The following is a 24,845-nucleotide window of genomic DNA, read 5'->3' as shown; positions in this document are numbered from 1 at the left end:
GAGTCCACAGACGGAGTCCGCTACAACGCGGATCTGAAGAATAGGAGAGGCAAACAGCCTCAACAACTGAAGAATGGCGGTTCCCCAAAGCCGCCGACGAACGAATGGATCCGGGTCAAACAGAACCGTTCAACACTCGAAGAGCGCATCCGCAAACGCCGCGCACTATCAGCGCAGGCGCGGGCTCAAGCCGAAGAAGCCCGCAGGAGATTGCAGAAGGATGTGGCCAAGAAGCCGCCACTAACCCGCCAAGTACGGAGGCCGAAGCAGCCTCCAACAAAAGTTCAACCACCGGCGAATCAATCCAGACCGCCGATGATTTCCACAACTGCTCCGGGAGATCCCGCAGGACCATCCCAGAAAAGGAAGTTAGTCTTGGAGCGCCTCGGTCCAATTCCCGACTAGAGAGGCAAAGCTCCAGTTCAAGAGAGTTTGGGCCCAATGAAGAAGCCCAGAACGACTCAACACGCTGGGGGTCGCCGTCACCTCCAACGTGATAAAGAAATCAGGGCAGCTATGCGCACCAATTTGTGCATTGAAGTCCAAGAGCCCGCTGAGAACTCACGCCCAAAAAGGCATGTCTCGAGGCGCGTGACTCTTGAGAGCCCAAAGAAGGCAGTTCACTCTCAGAAGGAAACGTTATCGTTTGATGATGATTACGTTATACCTGAGAAATCGTGCCAACACACGATAGGTTACTCCGACTTTCAAACGGACGAGCTGTACTATCGTGCTGGGGGTACGAGCAAAGCCAGAAAGAGAAGTCCTCGAAGGCTAGAAACTCAGTGCCCTTGTTCAAAGCTCATTCGAGCGGTACTGTCTGAGTGCAACTGCATCAAGGCAGTCACCGAGAGAGTTTCGGTGTTCGAAAGGCTTAGTACCGAAGCGCCAAAACCAAAGCATAGGCGTTTCCGACAAAGAAGAACGGTGGATAATCCCGAGTCAATTCTGGAAGTACCCTGGTATCTAACTCGTCAGCAGTCTGGAGCCATTACACGAGGAACTTATGGTAGGGTTCGGACAAGATTACCGTCAGAAGATGAAGAATCAGATTCCTGCTCTGCTGTCGCATTAGACAATACGGTGTCCAGCGGAACAAGTGGCCAAGATGCTTGAAGAAGCCATGGCTAAACAACAGGAGAGCTTCAGGTTCGAAATGTAGATGGCCATGCAGAGTATGAGAGAAATGCATGAGCAACAAATTCAGGCACTGACGAACCAGCAAGGTGAACCAAGCCGCCGTAACCAGGTCGTTCAGGAAGAGGATCACACGGATACGGATGAAGCTCACAATGCCAATAATCCTCCCGTCAATGCAGGGGGTGGTAATGAGTATGCTAGTCGTAATGCCACACTTCCGCCTCAGAATCGTGTTAACGAAAACACAGGCGAAAGTCTAAAGATCAAGAACCTCGAGAGCAAAATCAACACATTGATCTCCGCTCAAGAGACGAAGAAAACATGCATTCCCTGTCCATACCCAAGAGAGTGGGAATCGATCCCATATCCGACGAAGTTCAACCGAATTAACTTCACGCCGTTTGATGGGAAGGGTTCGCCCACTCAGCATGTGATTTATTTCAAATCACACCTGGGGGTAATCTCTGGCAATGAGCCTCTGATGGTGCGGTCATTCGTCGGCACTCTTCGCGGAGCCGCCTTCGATTGGTATCACCGCCTCAAGCCAGGTAGCGTGAACAGCTGGGACGATATGGAGACCATGTTCCTCACCAATTTCTTCGACGACGACACCGAGATATCTCTTCGTCAAAAGGTTCCGGAATAAGGCGATGAATTGTCGGGACCCGATCACTGAGGAGTTCATTCTCCAGACTTGCCACAACAACCTTGCACTGGACGTGTTGGAAGCAATGGGAACAGCACCGTCTGACACTTGGAAAGACTTGAAGGTGCGCGGTGAACAAGCCGAACGCTTCCTCCGAAGGAAGAAGGCCGAGAGGAACCAACCGACGGTTAATCCGCTCAACTCAAACTTTGCCTCTCGTGGTAAGGGCAAAGCACCTGCAGCTGCTGATGGTGCTAATCAAACGTCACAATAGCAATCCCGAAGGCAGCAAAAGACTTCGGGTCCGAGACTCCAAAGAGAGTATTCCTTCAAGGATGAAGATGTTCCAGCCATCTTCGAATCCCTCCTTGGAAGCAACAAGATCAAGCTACCACCTATCACAAAAGACTCCGAAGAGTATATGAGTATAAACTGCTTCTCAATCCTCCGACCGGTATAAGAGGTTAAACTGCTCCCTGATACTCCAATAGGTATATGAGTCTAAACTATTTCCTACCATTGACGGGAAGTTCCTGGAGAGTTTTTTTATATTCTTAAGGATAACCTGGTTATGTAACTGATTATAATGTCGAACCCAGTTTTGCAAGGAAAGCTGGGGGTGGATAATGGGAAGTTCCCGGAAGGATATTACGTGTAGTATTCTTAGGGATAACCCAGTCACTGTAGAAGTGATGAATAAGAAATTCACGTTCAAACTCTGAATGTCGGAATGTTTCCTCTTATTATTGTCAAATTCTCTAACTCTTATGAGTTATTTTTGAGACGAGATTCAAATCCCGTCACTTCGGATCGCTCTCGCAACTGAGATGACGACAGAAGAACAGCATCAAAAACGTCTCGAAGAACTCGAGAGGTTGGATGAAAAGCGCTTGGGAGCTCAACGACAAATTGAGTTTTATCAAGCCCGAATATCCAGGGCTTTTAACAAAAGAGTCTGACAGAGAAGCTTCAAGGAAGGAGATCTGGTCATCGCTGCTCGCCGACCGATAATCCTCAATTCCAAGAAGAAATGTAAATTCGAACCCAAATAGGAAGGCCCGTTTGTGATAGACATAGTCTACTCAAACGGCGCATATCGCCTAATTACTCCAGAGGGCGCCAGGCAATTAATGCCAATAAATGGGAAGTTTCCTTAAAAAGTACTATCCTTAGTACCTTCAGGATAACTCATTTATCGGGAAGTTCCTTGAAGAATATTACACTTAATATTCTAGAGGATAACCCAAAATCATTTTCACCACCAAAATCCCTCACTGATCAATTTCAATTGACAGTGAGTCCACCAAAAATGTTTTTCTGGCCCTCTTGATTCTTTCCATGAACAAGAGGTCCACTTTCAGTTCGGAGCCCCCTTTCGATAAACGAAAGAACTCCTTCCCTTTTTCTCTTTGATTAAACCTTTTTCATGGTTATAACCAGAGTTGAAAATTTCACTTCGATAAACGAAGAACTCATCTTCAGATTAGATAACCAGTCCTATAAAAGGTAACTTTATCTACATCTTCCAGACTCTCGGAGTGGACACCCCACTTCTAGTTTCTTCTTCGCTGGAAATAGAATATAAAATTCTTCCTTTCCAGAATCAAGGAATAGAATATAATATTATCGATTCTGGGGTATTCTATCCTGAAACCTAAGCAAGGATAAGTCTGCGCTTAACCCGCGCTGCCGGTTAGTTTTTAACCGTTAAAAAGAACACCCGTTCACATATTCAACATTGTGACAGGTTGTTATTAATAACACCAAAATCCATGCCTTACACGCATGGGGAATTTCATCCTGAATCCTAAGAAAGGATATGCCGACGCTTAACACGTGTCGCCGGTTTAGTCTTTTACCGATTGAAAAAGACACCAGAGTTCGATTCTGGGGTATTTTATCCCGAAGCCTAAGTAGGGATAAGTCAACGTCTAATACACGTTGCCGGGTAGCCTATTCCCGTAACAATGGCGAAGTCTACGTATTCAATATCGTAGCACTAAGAGCGTTAACTCTCTTAGCACAACGTCACATGCGGAACGGATTTAGACAATCCGCATGCTAGCCCGACTCAAACGGTAGTCGGTAAAGGCTAATCAAATCCGTTGAAGGCTGGGGATTAGCCAAAAATCCTAAAGTCAACGCCTAACACGCGTCGCCGGGTAGTCTATTCCCGTGAGAAAGACGAAGTCTACGTATTCAATATCGTAGCACTAAAAGGGTTAACTCTTTTAGCTTAAACGTCGCATAGGAGCGGACTTAAGCAATCCGCATGCTAGCCCGACTCAAACGGTAGTCGGTAAAGGCTAATCAAATCTGTTGAAGGCTGGGGGTTAGCCAAAAACCCTAAAGTCAACGCCTAACACGCGTCGCTGGGTAGTCTATTCCCGTGAGAAAGACGAAGTCTACGTATTCAATATCGTAGCACTAAGAGCGTTAACTCTCTTAGCACAACGTCACATGCGGAACGGATTTACATAATCCGCATGCTAGCCCGACTCAAATGGTGGTCGGTAAAGGCTCATCAAACCCGTTGATAGCTGAGGGTTTGCCAAAAATCCTATAAATACGAGAGTCACTGACGCATCAGCTTCATTAGTTGGTCTCGTGACTTGAGCATCCAACGACATTCGAAACCCTAGGGTCAACGCCGGACAACGCGTAATTCTAGGTCGACGCCAGTCAACGCGTTGCAATCAAACAGTCAACGTACGAGGTCAACGCCAATCAATGCGTTGCAATGAAGGAATCAATACTCCGAAAAGTATACGAGTATAAACTGCTTCTTAATACTCCAATAAGGTATAAGAGTATAAACTATTCCCTATATTTTTGGTTGAGAAGTTCCTGGAGAATATTTTTCCTAAAAATATTCTTAAGGATAACTCAACAATACCACGCCGGACAACGCGTCGCAAATGAGAACTCAACACCAACATGTTGAACCAACAAGCACGAGCTAAAAATCAGAAAATCAAGAATCGTCTTCAAATTTAAAATTCCGACAACGGTCAGACAATAAATGCAGCACCGGAACCTTACAGACGTTCGACAAATGACCGAATAGCCTGAAGGATTGAAGGAATCGAGAATAGAAGCCATTCCAAGGTCCCGTTACACCGACTGAAGGTTGGGACAATCATATCCAAAGTATTCCAGACTCTTCTATAAAAGAACGATGCTGAAATACTTTGGAGGGGGTATCTGTAGGCATATAAAATTGCTTATAGGTCCCTTAGCACAGCTCGGCACAAACCGACGAACCAACGAGGCGACGAGATCGACGAATCGCACGCAAGCAACGGAATACATCCATTCAAGCGTAGAATCAAGCCAACGGTTCGGGAAATCAACGAGTCATTCAAACAAGAGCGGACTCGGACGAATCACGATCGAATCAAGATCAGTTTCGGACTCAAACTCAGAAGTGGATTTACTGCCAAATCAGGAATCCGACTTACTGCCAAATCAGGAATCAAATCAGAGTCTGGATCAACCGAATCACGGACAGAACCAAAGGCGGAAAACACCAAAACCACCACCTAGAGGGGCTCGGCCGAAGCCGAGCCAACTTCAGGTGGCTCGGCCCAAGCCGAGGGGCTCGGCCAAAGCCGAGCCACCTATAGGTGGCTCGGCCCAGAGCCGGCCACCTATAGGTGGCCGGCCCAGTTCTGTGCGCGGGCACAGTAAAGAGAAGCTATAAATAGGAGAGGTGGTTCATTTGTTAAAAGGTTGGAACTTGGAGAGCCGAAACTCTGCCGAATTGAAGATTAAGCTCAGAGTTTTGAAGACTTGGAGACTTGAAGATTCAGATCTGATTCTCGGCGAGCGTCCACGTCACAAAAGGTAGGAGTTCGAGAGAGGTAAAGATCAGATCTGAGATCTACACGAGATCACACTCCGGATCAAAGCTTGGCCTTTGATCCCGAGAATTAAGGGCGATTATTTCCTTGGTGAACTAATCCCCCCCGGCTATTATTTCCTTCGTGAAATAATACCCGTCGAATCGTGTAGATCCGACCGGATCTAGATCGCGCGGTGGTCCACGGATTAACCCCGGCGTCGGCAAAGAACCCACACAAGCGAACGACCACAAAACAGGAGCTTGCGATTTGTTCGAAAAACAAGGAGAAAGTTGTAATCTTTTCTTTTATTTTCTTTGATTTTCGTTGTAACCGGATCTAAAAAAAAGACCGGATCTTTTGTAACTCAAAAAGCTGTTATTTAAAGATGAGAATGGAATCAATAATGAAGAAATACATGATTTTTCCCGCGAACAACTATCAGAGATGATTGTTAACGTGATAGCTTTGTGGGCCCGCCTTCCTATTGAAGAGGACTAACGGGGGAAATTTGGAGGAGACTATCAGAGGTAATAGTTAACTTGATAGTTTTAAAAGATCCATCGTCAAGTTAAATGAGACTGATGGAGAAATAACTATCAGAGGTAACAATTAACTTGATAGTTTTAAAAGATCCATCGTCAAGTTAAATGAGACTGATGGAGAAATAACTATCAGAGGTAACAGTTAACTTGATAGTTTTGTGGGCCCGCCATCCTATTGAAGAGGATCAATGGGGGAAATCGTAGGATATGAGGAAATAGTCTCCACTACCAAGGCATCTTGGTCATCATCTCCTCGAAACTCATGCGGGTCTTCGTCACCTATATGCTTGAGCATGCTCTCGACTTGTTCTCCTTGGCGGAGTAAGTCTTTCCATGAGCGAGCTTCAACAGTGCTCATATTGGATAGGACGCTGATGGAGAGATTGTTCCGGCACATCTCGATGAGTGTGGCCTCGGAAACTCGATCGTGGGAATGCTAGCGATCGGTTTCTGAATCTCTTGACAAAGTTGCTTACAGACTCGGTCTTCCTCTGCTTCACAGTTAGCAGGGTGGCCATAGATACTTATATGTCATCATCGAAGAATCTGGCCACGAAGAGCCTTTCCATGTCCTTCCAGTAGGTGATGGACCCAGGCTCTAATCTGTGAAACCATTCATAAGCGACCCCCTTGAGGGTACCAATGAACAGTCGAGTCATAATGGGATCGTTTCCCACTATGTGTCCAGTTTGCGCCTGGAAGTAGTAGATGTGCTGGGTAGGAGAACCCTTGCCATTGAACTGCAGGAGGTCCAGCAGCTCGAACTTTGCCGGGTAGGAGACCGCATCCCATTCAATTGGATACGATCTGACAACCCCCAGCTTGCTCACATGTTTCTGGAGCTTCAAGGCGTCGAGTTAACTTTGGAGATCGTCAAACCTCTTGTCTCTTGGGTTATTGCCCGAAGATGACGCTCCTCTAGATGACTCGGATGAGGAGTGAGAAGGAGTAGGCACCCGCTCTTTGTGCTTCAAGGATTTATGCGAAGCCCGCGAAGTCCTCTCTCTCTTCCTCTTCTTCTCGCTCAGGAGCTGCTCCAACATCTCCTTCAGGGAGTCGATGGTTGCTTGTTGCTCGTCGAGCCTCCTAGACATCTCCTCAGGGATGTCAGTCATGTGCATCACGTGCCTGCCTCGAATTGAGCTTGAAGTCTGCGACGTTGCCGTTGCCGAGCAATCGTCGTCGTTGTTGTCAGAGACGGACGTCAGACCCGTGCCGGCAAACGGGGTGGCCACTCTCATTTAAGCGTGAGCGTGTTGGCGAGGTTCAGGCTGGTGAGGTTTGCCCGTAAGGCGAGATTGGTACAGTGTGCCTGCGCCTGCCTGGCGAGCTGTTGCTTCGCCTTTCTGGCGAACTTGAGTCGTCAGGCGAGCTTGGTGAAGTCCGCTTGTTTGACGAAGCCCTCTTGAACTACAGAGTTCTCCAGGTGCCCTTAGTTTGCCAAAATTGAGCACCTTTCTCACAGAGTGGGGCTCGCCTAAACTGCTTGGCTTGCCCGATTTGAGCGGTTCGTCGAAACTGGGAACCTGGCTCAAAGAGATGGGCTCGCCTAAACTGCTAGGGTCAAGGTCCCGGTCACGATCCCGATTTCCTACCAGTGAGAATATAATGAATAATTTAGACGCATATCATGTTTCATCCGTGAGACTATACTTAGCACTTATCCTAGTATCTTGACCAATCATGTTTCCGTCCCTACCTTACCCAATTTCGATTTTGATCTTGACTTAATTTTTCCTGCAATAATTTTGATCCTCGTTGCCTTCCCTTCAGAACCATGGTGGGTACGCGAAGCAATGGGTTGATTCCTCTTAAGCCTGAATAATAATTCAGGCTGTCGTGGGGGATGAGGGATTGTGCCTCGAGACGAGCGAGAAATTTTTGTCGTTGCTGTTTGGATCTTTTTGAACGAGGTGCGTTCATGTCAACGGCGGGGGTGTAGTATGCGTCGACACGAATGGTTGATTCCTTTTGCACAGGGGTCTGCGAGGATCGTTCATCGACCCACTCAGCAACCCTTAGACCTGCATTCTCGAATCTCGGCTCGGCCTCAGCTGGTTCGAGGGGAAAAGAACCCCCTGCCTGGGCTTAGGTAGATCCCTCAGGCTTGGTTGCCTCGGCCTCTTGGGGCTGGGCCACCCACACGACTCTGCAGCCATCGCAAGATGTATTACCGCGAGAAGAGGACGATTGTAAATACCCCTTGAATTTGATCACAAGGGACTCAACAGTAGTCTCTGCAGCAACTTCGTCAGACTGCTCCACCACCAATTCATCTGAATGAACGGATTCTCCCACTGTGGTCGCCATCTTCTGTAGGGTGTAAATTTGATTTTCCGAAAACAGGGAGTTTCGTTAGTATTGATAAGAAAGCTTATTACAAACTAATGATCTAATGTTTACAACAGAAGCAGAGGGAATGCCCTTTTTGTTTAACGTGGGTTCCTCGGTGGCGATAGGACGCCTCGCTCGGTGCTCGTGCCGAGTCTGCTTCACGACGCCTCGCTCGGTGCTCGTGCCGAGTCTGCTTCACTTGGACGATCCGCTCGAAGTTGCTGCCGGAGCATCAGTTCTCAAATGAGGGAGCCTTTGGTAAATGTCCAGGTTCAACCTTTGGGAGATTAGCCAGCAGAATATGCAACAGCCAATCCCCCTTTTCATGCTGGTTGAAGGTGGGTTTTAATAGGCAAAGGATGACATGGGCCATCCCTTGATTCATGGGATTAGACCACTAATAGAGGTGAGGGAGCTAGCCGCTCTAGCTGTGGGATGTGACCACTTAGGGGGTCCTGTCAGCCGCCCTAGCTCTTGCTAGGTGAGGAGCGCCATGCTTTCTCCCTTGATTCGTGGGATTTGACCACTGATGTAACTATCACCATACTCTAAGTGGGCAGCTGACAATGAGCTGGCGAGTCTGCAGGCGGACTTAGGTCTGCAGGCGAACTTGAGACTGCAGGCAGACTTGGGTCTATAGGAGAGCTTGGGGACTGTAGGCAGACTTGGGTCTGCAGGCGGATTTGGGACTGCAGGCAGAGTTGGGGACTGCAGGCAGACTTGGGTCTGTAGTCGGATTTGGGACTGCAGGCAGAGTTTGGGACTACATGCAGACTTGGGTCTACAGGCGGATTTGGGACTACAGGCAGAGCTGGGGACTGCATGCAGACTTGGGTCTGCAGGCAGACTTGGGTCTGCAGGCGGATTTGGAGGTGCAGGCGAAGCTGGGGACTGCAGACGAACCTGGGTCTGCAGGCGAGCTTCAAGCCATTAGGCGAGCTCCTCCGTTTCGCCAAATTCCTTACGGTTTGGGAGATATCTGTGGTTTCCTCTTTTTATCAGTGTTTTTCCCTTTTTTATCTATTTCGGACGAGGTTTTAGCAGTTTTGTTCTGAACTTCTCTGATAAGGATTTAAAGGAAATTTTTACTACCTACAAAACCCCCTCCAAAGTTTTCAGACCTGAATCAGGCCGCATGGGGTCTGGAACACTTTGGATATGAAGACCTGTAAAGTGATCCCTGCTCAGATGGAGTGAGGAGCCCTCCAACAAGCTTGGTGAAGTTGATCTCTTCACTCGCAGCTGATGACCGCCTTCTAGGATTTTGAGCAAACCCTCAGCTATCAACGGGCTTGATTCGTCTTTACCAACTGCCGTTTGAGTTGGACTAGCCATGCTCTTGCCCTTAGCATGGTAAGTTGTCGAGGAGTTTCTCTTAGGCTCAATGCTAAAATTTTTCCTTTATCCTTAGCCTTTCGAGGCGTTTGGATTAAGAGAGTAGGGAGCAGTTTAACCTCGTATACCAGTCGGAGGGTAGGAGCAGTTTAGACTCATGCACCAGTTGGAGTGAAGGAGCAATTTAGCCTCGTGCACCGGTCGGAGGAAAGGGGCAGTTTATACTCTTGCACCAGTTGGAGTATAAGGGGGCAGCTTATCTTCTCTTAGGGCAAAGATAAAGACGAACCCTAATTTGTCTTCTCTTGGGGCAAAGACGAACCCTGAAATAGCAGCACATCGCATAGTAGGCCACTATCAAACAACAATGCCTTTTATGGGAAAGACGGTGCTAGGAGAATCAAATCGTTCAGGGACGTATGAGTGTGACGATTGATTGGACAACATCATTTGCGGGAATGATGGTGTCGGCTATCAGCGTTTGGTGTGACTAATGCGCCAGCGACATTCATGAACCTGATGAATTTGGTATTCTATGATGTGCTGGACAAGTTTGTAGAAGACTTTATTGATGATATTCTGGTGTACTCTAAGAATGAAGCGGAACATGCGGAGCATTTGCGGTACGTGTTGAAGACCTTGAGAGAACATCGGCTATTCGCCAAGTATAGTAAGTGTCAGTTCTGGCTGGACCGCATTGCATTTCTAGGACACGTGGTGTCTGGAGACGGCATATCTGTGGACCCGGATAAAGTAGCTGCTGTTAAGGATTGGCCTACCCCTAAGTCGGTATCCGACATTAAGAGCTTCCTGGGATTAGCTGGTTACTACCGTCGCTTCATCAGAGATTTTTCGAAGATTGCGGAGCCGATGACACGACTTACGAGGAAGGATATTAAGTTTGTCTGGTCCGACGCTTGTGAGCAGGCGTTTGAGGAGTTAAAGTCTCGATTGATTTTGGCCCCAGTCCTGACGATACCAAATAAGAGCGGGAACTTTGAGGTGTTTTGCGACGCATCAGGTAGAGGATTGGGATGTGTTCTACAGCAAGATGGTCATGTGGTAGTGTATGCTTCTCGTCAGTTGAAAAAGCATGAGCAGAATTACCCTACCCACGACCTGGAGTTGGCAGCTGTGATTTTTGCCCTTAAGCTTTGGAGACATTATCTGTTGGGAGAGCAAGTGAAGGTGTTCACTGACCACAAGAGCTTGAAGTATATTTTTACTCAGAAGGAGCTCAACATGAGACAACACAGATGGTTAGAGCTAATGGCAGATTACGACATTGACCTTCAGTACCACCCTGGCAAGGTCAATATAGTACCAGATGCTTTGAGTCGTTTGCCGGCAATCATGACCCTCACGGCTCAGTGGAAACTTTAGCAGGAAGTGAGGGATATGAGTATAGAAGTTATACTTCCAGGGGTCACCCCTTCCTTGATGAATCTTCAGATTCAATCGACATTGGTCGAGCAGATTAAGACTGCACAATCAGATGACTCGTTTCTTCAGAAATGTAGAGAGCTAGCAGTGGCTGGTCTTCGACCGGAATTTGTTGTTCATAAGGACGGATCCTTACGATTTGGGAGTCGTATCTGCGTACCAGAAGGAGATATTCGAGAAGAATTATTACGAGAAGCTCACAGCTCACCGTACTCTATTCACCCTGGAGGTACGAAGATGTACAAGGATCTGAAACTAAACTTTTGGTGGCGTGGTATGAAGAGAGATGTGGCTCGTAGTGTGGCGAAGTGCCTTGTATGTCAGCAGGTGAAGGCAGAGCATCAGCGTATCGCAGGTCTTCTGCAGCCGTTGCCTATTCCAGAGTGGAAGTGGCAGCATGTTACCATGGACTTCGTTACTGGCTTACCTCGGAGCACTAGACAGAATGATGCTATTTGGGTGATCGTAGATCGATTAACCAAATCGGCTCACTTTATTCCATTCCAAGTAGGACAGTCAACGGAATATCTTGCTTAGAAATACATGGAGGAGATCGTACGATTACACGGAGTTCCAGTATGCATCGTTTCGGATCGTGATACCCGATTTACCTCAGAATTTTGGAAGAGTTTGCAGGCGAGCCTTGGGACCAATCTCAGTTTCAGCACAGCTTATCATCCTCAGACCGATGGGCAATCGGAAAGGACCATTCAGATTTTGGAGGATATGCTTAGAGCATGTATGCTTGACTTTCACGGGTCGTGGGAAGATCACTTGCATTTGGTGGAGTTTTCATACAACAATAGCTTCCAGGCTAGCATCGGAATGGCTCCTTTTGCGGCATTATATGGGAGGAAGTGTCGTTCCCCTTTAAGTTGGGACGATATTGGTGAACGACAGATTTTTGGGCCGGAGTTGATTGACAAGTCAGTTGATGCTGTCAGAATCATTCGGGAACGACTTCGTATAGCGCAGGACCGATTCAAGCATTGGGCGGATGCGAAGCGTCGACATTTGGAGTTTCAGCCAGGAGACCATGTATTCCTAAAGATTTCCCCCAACCGAGGTACCACTCGCTTTGGAAGGCGTGGGAAGTTGAGTCCGCGATATGTGGGACCTTTCGACGTATTAGAGAGAGTTGAAGAAGTGGCGTATCGACTTGCATTACCACCCGCATTGGCTGGAGTGCATGACGTATTCCACATTTCTCAGTTGCGGAGATATGTCGGAGATCCGAGTCATATCGTAGATTTCTCGGAGATTGAGGTGCGACCTGATTTGACATACGAGAAGCAGCCTGTGGCGATTTTAGACCGAAAAGAGAAGACTCTCCGGAACAAGACCGTCATGCTCGTTCGTGTGATGTGGCACCCAGATTCTCCTGGCGAGTCGACTTGGGAGACTGAGTCTGAAATGAGACAACGATACCCTCATCTATTTCCTGAATCTTAAGTTGTTACATCTTGTAGTTTACCCTGTATTGTTCTTGTCCTACTTTCTCCCTGCTTATGAATATGCAGTTATTTTGAACCATTCTCTATATGTGTTGAGTGAGTATCTCTTTCCAGATCCCTGTCCTTGGGTTCTTTATACATCACTATTATTTTAATTCCGAGGACGGAATTTGTTTTAAGGGGGGTAGAATGTAATGACCGTAAAATTTTGATACTAGTTAAAATAAATTTTTGGTATTTTAAAATATTTAATTATGATTTTTAAAAGAGTATTTGTATTTTTCTTGATTTTCTAGAATTTTCTATGATTTAAAGTCTAAGTTTTATATTTAATTAAATGATTTTTATATTTATAAATTAATTTAGTGCAATGAAAATTTCTGGGATTTATCCGTTGTGTTACTGATACTATTACGTATTATTTTAAATAATACGTCGTATTATTATTACTATTACGTATTAATTCTTGTATTATATTGAATTATTAATTACGTATTATTTGTGTAAATTATTATATTATTTTAATTATTATGTATCAGCTGTCGTATTAGCATAACTGGTACGTTTTATCGTGTAGATAATTGTCACATAATTATTTGATTTTAAATGTAAGTAAATATATTTTTATTATTATTTATTCTTGTTTAATTATACAATATGTGTATATTTTGACTATTTCGTATCAACTATTGTATTAGCACAACATGTATGTTTTTAATTGTAGATAATTATTATGTAATTAGTTTAATTTTTAAGTACCCGAAATTATTTATTTTAATTATTTTCGTTTAAATACCTGAACCCATTTGAAAATAACCCCAGCTTTTGTTTCCCGCGTAAAACCCCCATCAGCTACCCCAACAACCCCGTTCTCTCCCTCCTCTTCTTTTGACCGCCGCTGCCCTCCACCGCCAGCTCCGCCCCACGCCTGAGCTCGAACCCACCGCCCGCCACCTCCTCCAGCCGCCTCTGGCCGCCGTCCAGCCCCTGTTCGCCGCCCCGACAGCCACCTGAGCCGCTCCCCCTGCCCCGTCAGCCCCTTGAACCACCTCCAGCAAGTCCTCTTCCTCCTCCGTACGCCGTCCTTCACCGGCAAACTCCAAGACCCGTCGCTATCGTGTCGTGCTCCGTCACAGTCCACCCCGCGTCATCGCCACGCCAAGTCAGCAGCCCGTCGTTCCTACGCGCGTCAGATCAGACCCGCGGACTCGCCCGTTGACGTCGATTCGATCGACAATAACCCGAGGCAAGATCCCGATACTCTTTTGACTCGTCATTCAATTCTTAGATCCGCTCTGAATTAATTAGCTGCTTGCAAAATCTCTATTCTTGCTCAGTATAATTTTAGATTGAGCACAAATTTATTATGCATACGAACTCGTTACCCGAATAATTATTCGTTACAAATACGGAACTGTCGTGAACATATTGGACTGAGAACTATAACGTATAGAACTGTTGAGAACGAAATGGACTGTGGACAATAACGTATGACCATTCATAATGTAATACATATACTGTGATGACCTGTACGGATTTATTTGACGAATGATACTAAAAATAATATTTTGATAATAGATACTGTAAAGATAAAATAAGATAAAATTACTTTAGATTAATTTATGATTTTTTTAAGAATTTATTTGACAAAATAATCATTTTAAAATAATTATAATAAAATATTTTAGTGAAAAATCATTTTAGAGTAATTATAAGAAAACAATAGAATTTATTTGACAAAAGAATTATTTTAGAATAATTATAATTTAAAAGAATTTATAAGTATCAATTTAGAATAATTTCAGTAATTTAAGAAAGTTTTATAAAAGAAATTATTTAGAACATTTATAAATATTTTTTTTGGATTTATTTTATAAAAGGAATTATTTAGAACATTTATAAATATCTTTTAAAGGATTTATTTTAGAAAAGAGATTATTATGAACTTGAGAACCGTTAGAAAACCATGACTAGTGTGGCCTAGTGTGTCCGGTTTAAGACTTAGAAACCTGTGTATAAGTTAGCTTAGAAAAACAAGAGAGTTGGGATGGGGAAGTTAGTGTTCATGTGATCGGATAAGACTGTTGATGTATCTTCCAGGCTCGCACCAGTGAATTCGTGTAGTCACTGGGGTTGGTTTGTTGGGCTAAAGTGAATTCGTGTAGTCACTTTAGTCAGTGAATTTGTGTAGTCACCCGAGTTCTGCTTGAGTTCGGACCAGGCCGAAATCGGATTGCGTGTAGTCCTCTGACCGATTCGTGTAGCGGTATTGGATGCGCGTAGGGGATTTGTGAACAGTCAGTTATCCGATGACAGGAGCGTTGACTCTGTGTGAGATGTGACCAGTGACCTGTTATACAATGGCTAGTAGTATGACCTCGTTACTTGGATGATTAGTTTGATTGCTAGCTGCAGGACCTCGTTACCCGATCGATTTTTGATTCTTCTGATTATTATATTCTGGTGGTGGATTTCATTTAGATTATTACTATTATTATTATTATTGTTCTTGCATTGGTCGTTCGACCGTTTCTACTTTCCTTGTGGGATCTTGCCGTACGTTATGTGCGCTGACGTACACCTGTTTTCTCTGGTGTACGTCAGATTTAGAGGACGGACAGGTCCAGTATGATGATGCGTTAGAACAGGAGTATGCCCAACCGGAGTGTCTTCCAGGTGGAACAGAAGAACAGACGGAAGCTTAGCCTTTTCTGTTACGTAATCACTGATGGACACTAGATTACTTATGTAGTAATTATCCTTTAGTCTTTCGAGGGACTTAGTTATTTTGCAGTACTTCCTTCTTATTTTGTCGAAGTATATATTTTCCTATTTTAGTTGGACTGTTTTGTAATAAGGGCATGTTATAAGGGCAGGTTTGACCCAAACTTTGTGTCTCGGATGATATTTCAGTTGTGATATGTATATTATTTTGTTCTGAGTTGTTTATTATATTCTCGCTACTGTGATCGGGGACTTGTGCCTTCGTTTTATTCCAGACGCTTAGCGTATTAGGTTGAGAAGAAAAGAAAAGAGAAAAAAAATGATATTTCTTCTCAATCTAATACGTCGCGGGCTTGTTCACGTTCCGATTCCCTGGTATTTTGGGAAGCGGGGCGTGACAGTTTGGCTGCCTGATATTGAGCGGTTCGCCAATAACTGGGAACCTGGCCAATGAGATGGCTCCTTAAACTGCTAGGCTCGCCCATTGAGCGGTCACCCGTACTGGGAACCTGGCTCAAGAGGTTGATTCCTCTCAAGCCTGAATAATAATTCAGGCTGTCGTGGGGGATGAGGGATTGTGCCTCGAGACGAGCAAGAGCTTTTCGTCGCCGCTGTTTGGATCTTTTTGTACGAGGAGCGTTCATGTCAACGGCTGGGGTGTAGTCTGTGTCGATACGAATGGTTGATTCCTTTTGCACAGGGGTCTGTGAGGATCGTCCATCGACCCACTCAGCAACCCTTAGACCTGCATTCTCGAATCTCGGCTTGGCCTCAGCTGGTTCGGGGGGAAAAGAACCCCCTGCCTCGGCTTGGGTAGATCCCTCAGGCTTGGTTGCCTCGGCCTCTTGGGGCTGGGCCACCCGCACGACTCTGCAGCCATCGCGAGATGTATTTCCGCGAGAAGAGGACGATTGTAAATACCCCTCAAATTTGATCACAATGGACTCAACAGTAGTCCCTGCAGCAACTTCGTCAGACTGCGCCACCACCAATTCATCTGAATGAACGGATTCTCCCACTGTGGTCGTCATCTTCTGTAGGGTGTAAATTTGATTTCCCGAAAACAGGAAGTTTCGTTTGTATTGATAAGAAAGCTTATTACAAACTAATGATCAAATGTTTACAACAGAAGCAGAGGGAATGCCCTCTTTGTTTAAAGTGGGTTCCTTGGTGGCTATAGGATGCCTCGCTCGGTGCTCGTGTCGAGTCTGCTTCCCTTGGACGATCCGCTCGAAGTTGCTACCGGAGCTTCAGTTCTCAAATGAGGGAGCCTTTGGCAAAGGTCCAGGTTCAACCTTTGGGAGATTAGCCAACAGAATATGCAACAGCCAATCCCCCTTTTCATGCTGGCTGAAGGTGGGTTTTAATAGGCAAGGGATGACATGGGCCATCCCTTGATTCATGGGATTTGACCACTAATAGAGGTGAGGGAGCCAGCCACCCTAGCTGTGGGATGTGACCATTTAGGGGGTCCTGTTAGCCGCCCTAGCTCTTGCTAGGTGAGGAGCGCCATGCTTTCTCCCTTGATTCGTGGGATTTGACCACTGACGTAACTGTCACCATACTCCAAGTGGGCAGCTGACAATGAGCTGGCGAGTCTGCAGGCGGACTTATGTTTGCAGGCGAACTTGAGACTGCAGGCAGACTTGGGTCTGCAGGAGAGCTTGGGGACTGCAGGCAGACTTGGGTCTGCAGGTGGATTTGGGATTGCAGGCAGAGTTGGGGACTGTAGGCAGACTTGAGTCTGTAGGCGGATTTGGGGCTGCAGGCAGACTTGGGTCTACAGGCAGATTTGGGACTACAGGCAGAGCTGGGGACTGCAGGCAGACTTAGGTCTGCAGGCAGACTTGGATCTGCAAGCGGATTTGGAAGTGCAGGCGAAGCTGGGGACTGCAGACGAACCTGGGTCTACAGGCGAGCTTTAAGCCGTTAGCCGAGCTCTAGAGCATGGACCGAAGAATAGGCCATAACTTTCAAACGGTAAGTCGGAATTGGACGAATTATATATAAAAATCACTTATCTCAAAGAGATGGAGCCATCCGAACCCAGCCGGAGGCTTCGGTTCGCTTCCTCCATTTCGCCAAATTCCTTACGGTTTGGGAGATATCTGTGTTTTCCTCTTTTTATCAGTGTTTTTCTATTTTTTGCTATTTCGGGCGAGGTTTTAGCAGTTTTGTTCTGAACTTCTATGATAAGGATTTAAAGGCAATTTTTACTGCCTACAAAACCCCCTCCAAAGTTTTCAGACCTGAATCAGGCTGATAAGGATTTAAAGGCAATTTTTACTGCCTACAAAACCCCCTCCAAAGTTTTCAGACCTGAATCAGGCCGCATGAGGTCTGGAACACTTTGGATATGAAGACCTGTAAATTGATCCCTGCTCAGATGGAGTGAGGAGCCCTCCAACGAGCTCGGTGAAGTTGATCTCTTCACTCGCAGCTGATGATCGCCTTCTAGGATTTTGACCAAACCCTCAGCTATCAACGGACTTGATTTTTCTTTACCAACTGCCGTTTGAGTTGGACTAGCCATGCTCTTGCCCTTAGCATGGTAAGTTGTTGAGGAGTTTCTCTTAGGCTCAATGCTAAAATTTCTCCTCTATCCTTAGCCTTTCGAGGCGTTTGGATTAAGAGAGTAGGGAGCAGTTTAACCTCGTATACCAGTCGGAGGGTAGGAGCAATTTATACTCTTGCACCAATGGGAGTATAAGGGGGCAGTTTAGACCCATGCACCAGTTGGAGTAAAGGAAACAGTTTATACTCGTATACCCGTTGGAGTCTAGGGGCGAAGCTTATCTTCTCTTAGGGCAAAGATGAAGACGAACCCTGATTTGTCTTCTCTTGGGGCAAAGACGAACCCTGAAATAGCAGCACATCGCATAGTAGGCCATTATCAAATAATAATGCCTTTTATGGGAAAGATGGTGCTGGGAGAATCAAATCGTTCAGGGACGTATGAGTATGACGACTGATCGGACAATGTCATTTGCGAAAATGACGGTGTCGGTTATTAGAGGTAATCGTTAACATGATAGGAATTGCCGCGATCGAAGTGACTTTGAGGGCCTACCATCATTTTGAAGAGGATTGGCAAGTTGATTTTGTCAGAGGTGTAGTGTTAATATGACAGTGGGAGTTTATTGCGATTTGAGCAACTCTATGGACCTACCATCCTATTGAAGAGGACTGGTAAGTTGATTTGTCAGAGGTGACTGTTAACATGACAGTGGGGGTCCTGCCATCCTATTGAAGAGGATTGGCGGGGGATTGTGGCTTTGGTCCTAACTATCTGAAGGTTTGACCAAGTGGGAGTTTGATGCAGCCCACTCTAACTGCTAGTCTCGCCTGTTTTGAGCGGTTCGTCATAACCGAGAACCTGACTCAAGAAGTGGAGCTCGCCTAAACTGTTAGGATCGCCTGATTTGAGCGGTTCGCCTGTACTGGGAACCTGGATCAAGAAGCGGAGCTCGCCTAAACTGTTAGGCTCGCCTGATTTGAGCGGTTCGCCGAAACTGGGAACTTGGCTCAAAGAGATGGGCTCGCCTAAACTGTTAGGCTCGCCTGATTTGAGCGGTTCGCTGAAACTGGGAACCTGGCTAAAAGAGATGGGGCTCGCCTAAGCTGTTAAGCTCGCCGGAATAGTTTAACCTCTTATACCAGTTGGAGGATCAGAAGAAGCAGTTTATACTCGTGTACTTGTTGGAGTGTAAGGGGACTATCAGAGGTGATTGTTAACGTGATAGCTTTGTGGGCCCTCCGTCCTATTGAAGAGGACTAACGGGGGAAATTTGGAGGAGACTATCAGAGGTAATAGTTAACTTGATAGTTTTTTAAAAGACTCCATCTCGTTTTAGACCCTGAGGAGAGGGGTGATTAGGGTCTTATGCTAAGTCTAATTCCGAGTTAAAATGCCAAATTAAGAAATAATTACAAGTTAATCGCTTAGCACAACAAAAAAAAGCAAACACCCCCAGCAGGCCGGCCCGCCAGGCCCGACCGACAACAGCCACGAACCCGACGAGCGGGGAGACCAAAGAGTCGAGCACCCCCCCCGCGCGCCCCGCGCCCCGTCCACAACGCCCCCGCAAAAAAATAGAAAAAAAAAAACAAAAAAACAAAAAGAAATGTATGAAATGCAACGATATTATATGAACTAGGATAATGCAATATACAATTATGATATATTCCTAGCAAAGCCGAGGCAGTATCGGATGAAACTCATATGCAAAGGACAGTATATACAACGCTAACGCAAGGGGTAATACAAGCATCTAAACAAGTGATAGGTAATTATGGATGCAGCAATACACGAAAGGCGATTTAAGATAATAGAAACAAGAATGAAGAACCGCCAATGCATCACAAACACCGAATATGATCCACGGAGTCGGACCATTCGTTTCCTACTTTTGTCTCGCGGCTCCCCCACTCCGGGGAGAAATCCACTGAACACAGGATCCGGTTTTTGGGAAGCCGGGAACTTCTTCGTACCACACTCGGTCTTTCTTAGCTAAGCGAAAACTTCTACAACTCACACTCTTGCAATTCACACTCGTACGCACCCACTAAGTGCTTTGGAACATAGCCGTGTCTCCCTCAAGTGCTCGGTTAACAAGCCTCGCCTGGCACGTCAACGACGCCAGCTCCTTCTCCTGGGGACGATCCCCGACCTCTGCCACCACAGCACATCCCGTCACTCGGTGTACCAGTGTATTTAAAGGAGTGATTCTCACAAATAAACTACAAATTTATTGTCAATGATTGGTCTCAATTTTGTGTTGTATATTCAGAATTAAGCAGCAAGGCTCTTAGTCACATTCTCATTTAACCTCTCTTCTTTCCCCCAAATTTTTACTTGATGTTGGTATTTTGCAATACATAAGCCCAAAAGGGTTTGTGTTTTGTATTTCAAAGCAGATGATTAAAACTAACTTCAAGAGTGTTGTTGTATTTACTTTTCATTTTATGATAATCATAGGTCTTATTAAATTTTTATTGTAATAGAGTTTAGAAACTTTCTCATTATATCTTTGTGTTTTGGTTGGAGAATTTGTGTGTTTAAACAGCCAACAGTAGATGATCTTCTCCAGCTCTGAGAAGATCACAAAATCAACTTCTTGGCTTATAAGTTTTTTAATATTTAACCAAAAACAAAAACCCCCTTTGGTTAAAGCTTTCTTAAAACTTGTTTTAAAACTCTCATGGAACTGACCTTGAAAGACATCAGCGAATGGGGTATATATACCCCACTCAAAGCTCAGCCAAAAACCCCAAAAACGAACATGGACCAAAGCCCAGCAAAACAGCTCAGAGAAGGAGCCGTTAAAAGAAGCAGACGGCTATATTTGCGGTCGACCGAAAATTCCGACTCGGGCTCGACGGGGATGGGAAACAATTCGGGGTCGACCTGATGGAGTTCGGTCGACCGTTATCCAAGGTCGAAAAGCAGGAACATGCAGCAACACTTATCGTCGACGCGGTGAGGGTCGACCGATGGAGCTTTTCGGGTCGCCGGACCGTCGACCGACGACTCTCTGGAAAACTTTTGAGAACATGGTCAATTTGCACGGTCGACCGTACGCTCGACCGATAAACGGATATGATCCAGAAAAATCGGTTTTCAGGGGCGGATTTTAAACGCCCCCCTGGTTTAAAAATATCAAAATAAAATTCCAGGAAAAATGTAAACTTTTTGGGAATGATTGTTAGAGCATGATTGAATACACATGCTTACAAAAGACTGGTTTTTCTAGAAAGAGCTTCCAGAAATTGAAAATACTCATCATTTTACAAAATTAGTCCCAAAACATGTGAAATCGTAACATATGCAATTCTTGACATTTTAGCTTAACCATGTTTTTCGAAAACATGTACAAAATGATTTTGTAGACTTTCATTACAAAAGATGTATTTATGATTATTGTTAAGGTTCTTTATAAAACCAAGGAAAACAATATTTTCCAAATACAACTAGAAGTTAAAACGTTATGAGTATGGTATTGATTTAAAATATATTTTGTTTTTACACTAGTCGGTATTTGAAATGTAAACCGAATCAACAACTTAATTCCACATAGAAAACAAGCCAGTGTCATTACACATTTTTTTTGGAATTTATTTTTTTTTAAGACTTTGTTTGTGGGTAAAAAACTGAACAACCAAGACTTGTATGATGTTATAACTACTTATATATATATCACTAAGAGAAACTATTAAATTATGTTGTGTGATTATAATTTTTATTTTGAGCTGTTTATGGAGTATATTTAAACACAACATAATATTTTGAAACGCCTGGAATACTAATATAGCCCAGTTTGATCTTGATTCTTTTCAGTTTGGCAAGCTCAACCTTGGTGTACACGATAGCGGAATTTTTTTGTGGAAAGCTGTTGAACTTGATCTTCTACTTTGAAGTTTTTGCAAGGCTTGACCGACATTCCGCCAATCCGTCCTTTATATGATCGTTTTGAAGGAGCGAAATGTCCAGGTCCATCCTCCAACAACGTTGCTTTGGTTTAACCAGGATGAATGAGAAGTGTACCAAAGAATAACAACAAAGCCGATTAGTATACTTTTTGATCGCATCAGAACAAAAGCCGAATCTCCCCCTTTTTTGCATGGATGACAAACTTTACCCCAAAAAAAATATATCATGAGAATGAACAATGTACATATAGAGCCTCACATTGCATATTAAACAACAAGATAGATCAGTACTGGCATGAATATTCTCCCCCTTTTGAACACATCCAAAAAAGGACAGAAAGATGTATGGAAAGAGCGAAAGGTCCCCTGATTCAAATAAGCATAGGGTGGCAGTTTTTAAAAAGAACAGTGGGTACTACTTGGTACTATATAGGGATTGCTCCCCCTATTCAAAAAGCCATAATTTAGGCAATTATTATGCAATAAAGATTCAATGCAAACACATATCGTGAACGCAGGCACTTAGGATGGGAAGATCATGCTGATATCAGCTCACATTTTACAACGAAGATAAGGACAGTTAATCATCAAAGGTTTAAACATTATGTGTTCTATGCGATAAAAAGCCCAATCGTTATAAAAATCACAGAAAGTTAGATTTTAATTGAAAATCAAAAGAATGAAGAAACTGATTGAGGAGTCATGTAAAGAAGTTTCAAATGAAACAAAATCAACCAAAAGAAATGCAATAAAATCAAGTTGTGACGTCAAAACCCATTGTTTGATTCAAAAATAGAATCTTCATTTTGTGGGATTTTTGGATCAACCACATATGGAATACAATTATAATGCACGAATTAGATGGATCATAAAGCACAAACATATAAAGTATTCATTCATATAATGAAATATAATGATCTCAAAGAAACAATCAAAAGCAAATATTTTAACAAAGAATTTCAAAGACAACAATATGTCAAGCTTCTGAAAGGTTGTTCTACCCATATACGACATTCTGAGATCCGTTAAAGCGATGATTTTTTTGGGGAAATAAAAAAACGCAAATAAACCCGGAGGGTTTATTAGAGATTGGCCAACCTCTCATTAAAGCAACACATTGATCAATGAAGAAGCCAAAAAAATGTGCGATGATTGAAAGAAGTTGAAATGTGTGTTCATTAAAAGAGTTGTGTTCTTGTTTTTAATAATTCATTTTCCCAAAACCAAGAAAGAGAAAATGTGTATTCGTATAATATAATATTCTTTTGGTGTTTAAAAATGTAGTTTCACCAACATTCTTTGCTTTGTGGGATCATTTACGCCCCTCGCCGCTCCCGCTCGTGCGTAGTCATAAGCTGCATTGGTAAGCCCGTGTTCATTATTAACCTCTCCCTCTCCCGCGCCCCCTCTTAGCGCGAGTGTTCAGCACGCCGCATAGCAAGATTACTCAAAATTTGACCCGTTCGCGATTTCAATATACGAGATAAAACGTGTTTATGTAAGCAGAACTGAAAACTTGTAAAACATTTCGAGCGCGCTGATGAGCTTGTGTAATTGTGCATTGTAAATCTTCTTAGGGATGTCAGAAACAAAGTTTTTCAAATGCAGAATCTTATCCACAGATATCGAGCACTAAACTTTTTGGTCGTTTTAAAGATCCATTTGGCAAAATGAGTCTTTTGTGAAGGGTTCATAGGCAATAAATTTTGCCAAGATGGCCAAAAGCGTCGGTCGTGCTATATAGAGGGGGATCACATGAACCAAGCAATGTATGATGTGCATTGATAAAGCAGAGCATGGATGTGAGAGTAAGTTTCATGATATGCACAAATGGCAAGCTGTATGTTGTTGCCAAGCAGCAATCTAGCCAAGATGCCTTTCACGACCGCAAATTGTGCATTATGTAGACTTTGCTATTATATGTGTGCCAATGACTGAGTAGATGGATTTTGGACTTAGACTTCGACACAGCGATTATTACCACAAGCTTCTCTATGGTTGTCTAACTGCATGGTATTACAGAGTTGAATCTGAAAAGAGGAGGAAATTACGTTGTTTTTACACATTTGTTGCAACTCCGGATCATTTAGGCGCATAATTAGCATATAACTTTAGAAGTTAGAACATAAAGATAACTTATTATATAGAAGAAGGAAAAGCAGTATTATTTTTTATTGTTCTCTACTTCGTAACATGGCATTTATCTTTTCATGAGACTAGCTAGTTATAGATTGCGTTAATTTTTCATTTTTTCCACAACAGTTAACATGCATTGTTTTCTTTAGAAGGGCATGGTATGTTTTTTTTTGCAATTGACATCCATTGTTTGAAACTAAGCGTCGCTTCATGAATTGGGATTCTGAAATTTATCCATGCTTTGCTTTTTAAATCAATAGAAATCTTTATGGCAGAATTAGTGTAGGCATGCATTAATGTCTGATCATATGCACTAAGCAAGTTCGATCACTAGAGTAACATCGAGTTATGTTTCCCGGCCGGCGTTGCGAAACTCGCAACCTTTCACTAGGGCTATGCGCCTTAGTGGCGTGTGGCTATGCATGCGTCCACACTGATGACTTGAAGCGGATCCCGCCGAAAAGATTGTTGGATCGCCTCCAAGCTCCCCTTGAATGTGCTTCAATTTAATTCCATGAAGGTGTAAAGCACTATCAAATGAAACAACTTGTCAGAATAGATGAGTTAAAGCGATTATAGAAGTATCTTAACAAAATGTTGGTTCATAGTAAACATTCGATGGATCATTTTTTCATTCCACTTGGGATTTCGTTCCAAAGGACAATTAAGCCTGCCTCTTATAATTGTCGCCCATAAATCGAAGTGTTTAGGATCTCAACCAAATAGTTTAGAATCTGACACATTGCATAGGGGAAATTTTTAATCTTTAGAGCACACTAGAATCATTAGCCTAAAACAGATGCTCATATCTCTTCTG

Source organism: Asparagus officinalis, chromosome 1 (assembly GCF_001876935.1).
Source record: "Asparagus officinalis chromosome 1, Aspof.V1, whole genome shotgun sequence".
Taxonomy (NCBI): domain Eukaryota; kingdom Viridiplantae; phylum Streptophyta; class Magnoliopsida; order Asparagales; family Asparagaceae; genus Asparagus; species Asparagus officinalis.
The sequence above is the reverse complement of the archived record's forward strand: the minus strand, read 5'-3'. Positions refer to the sequence as shown.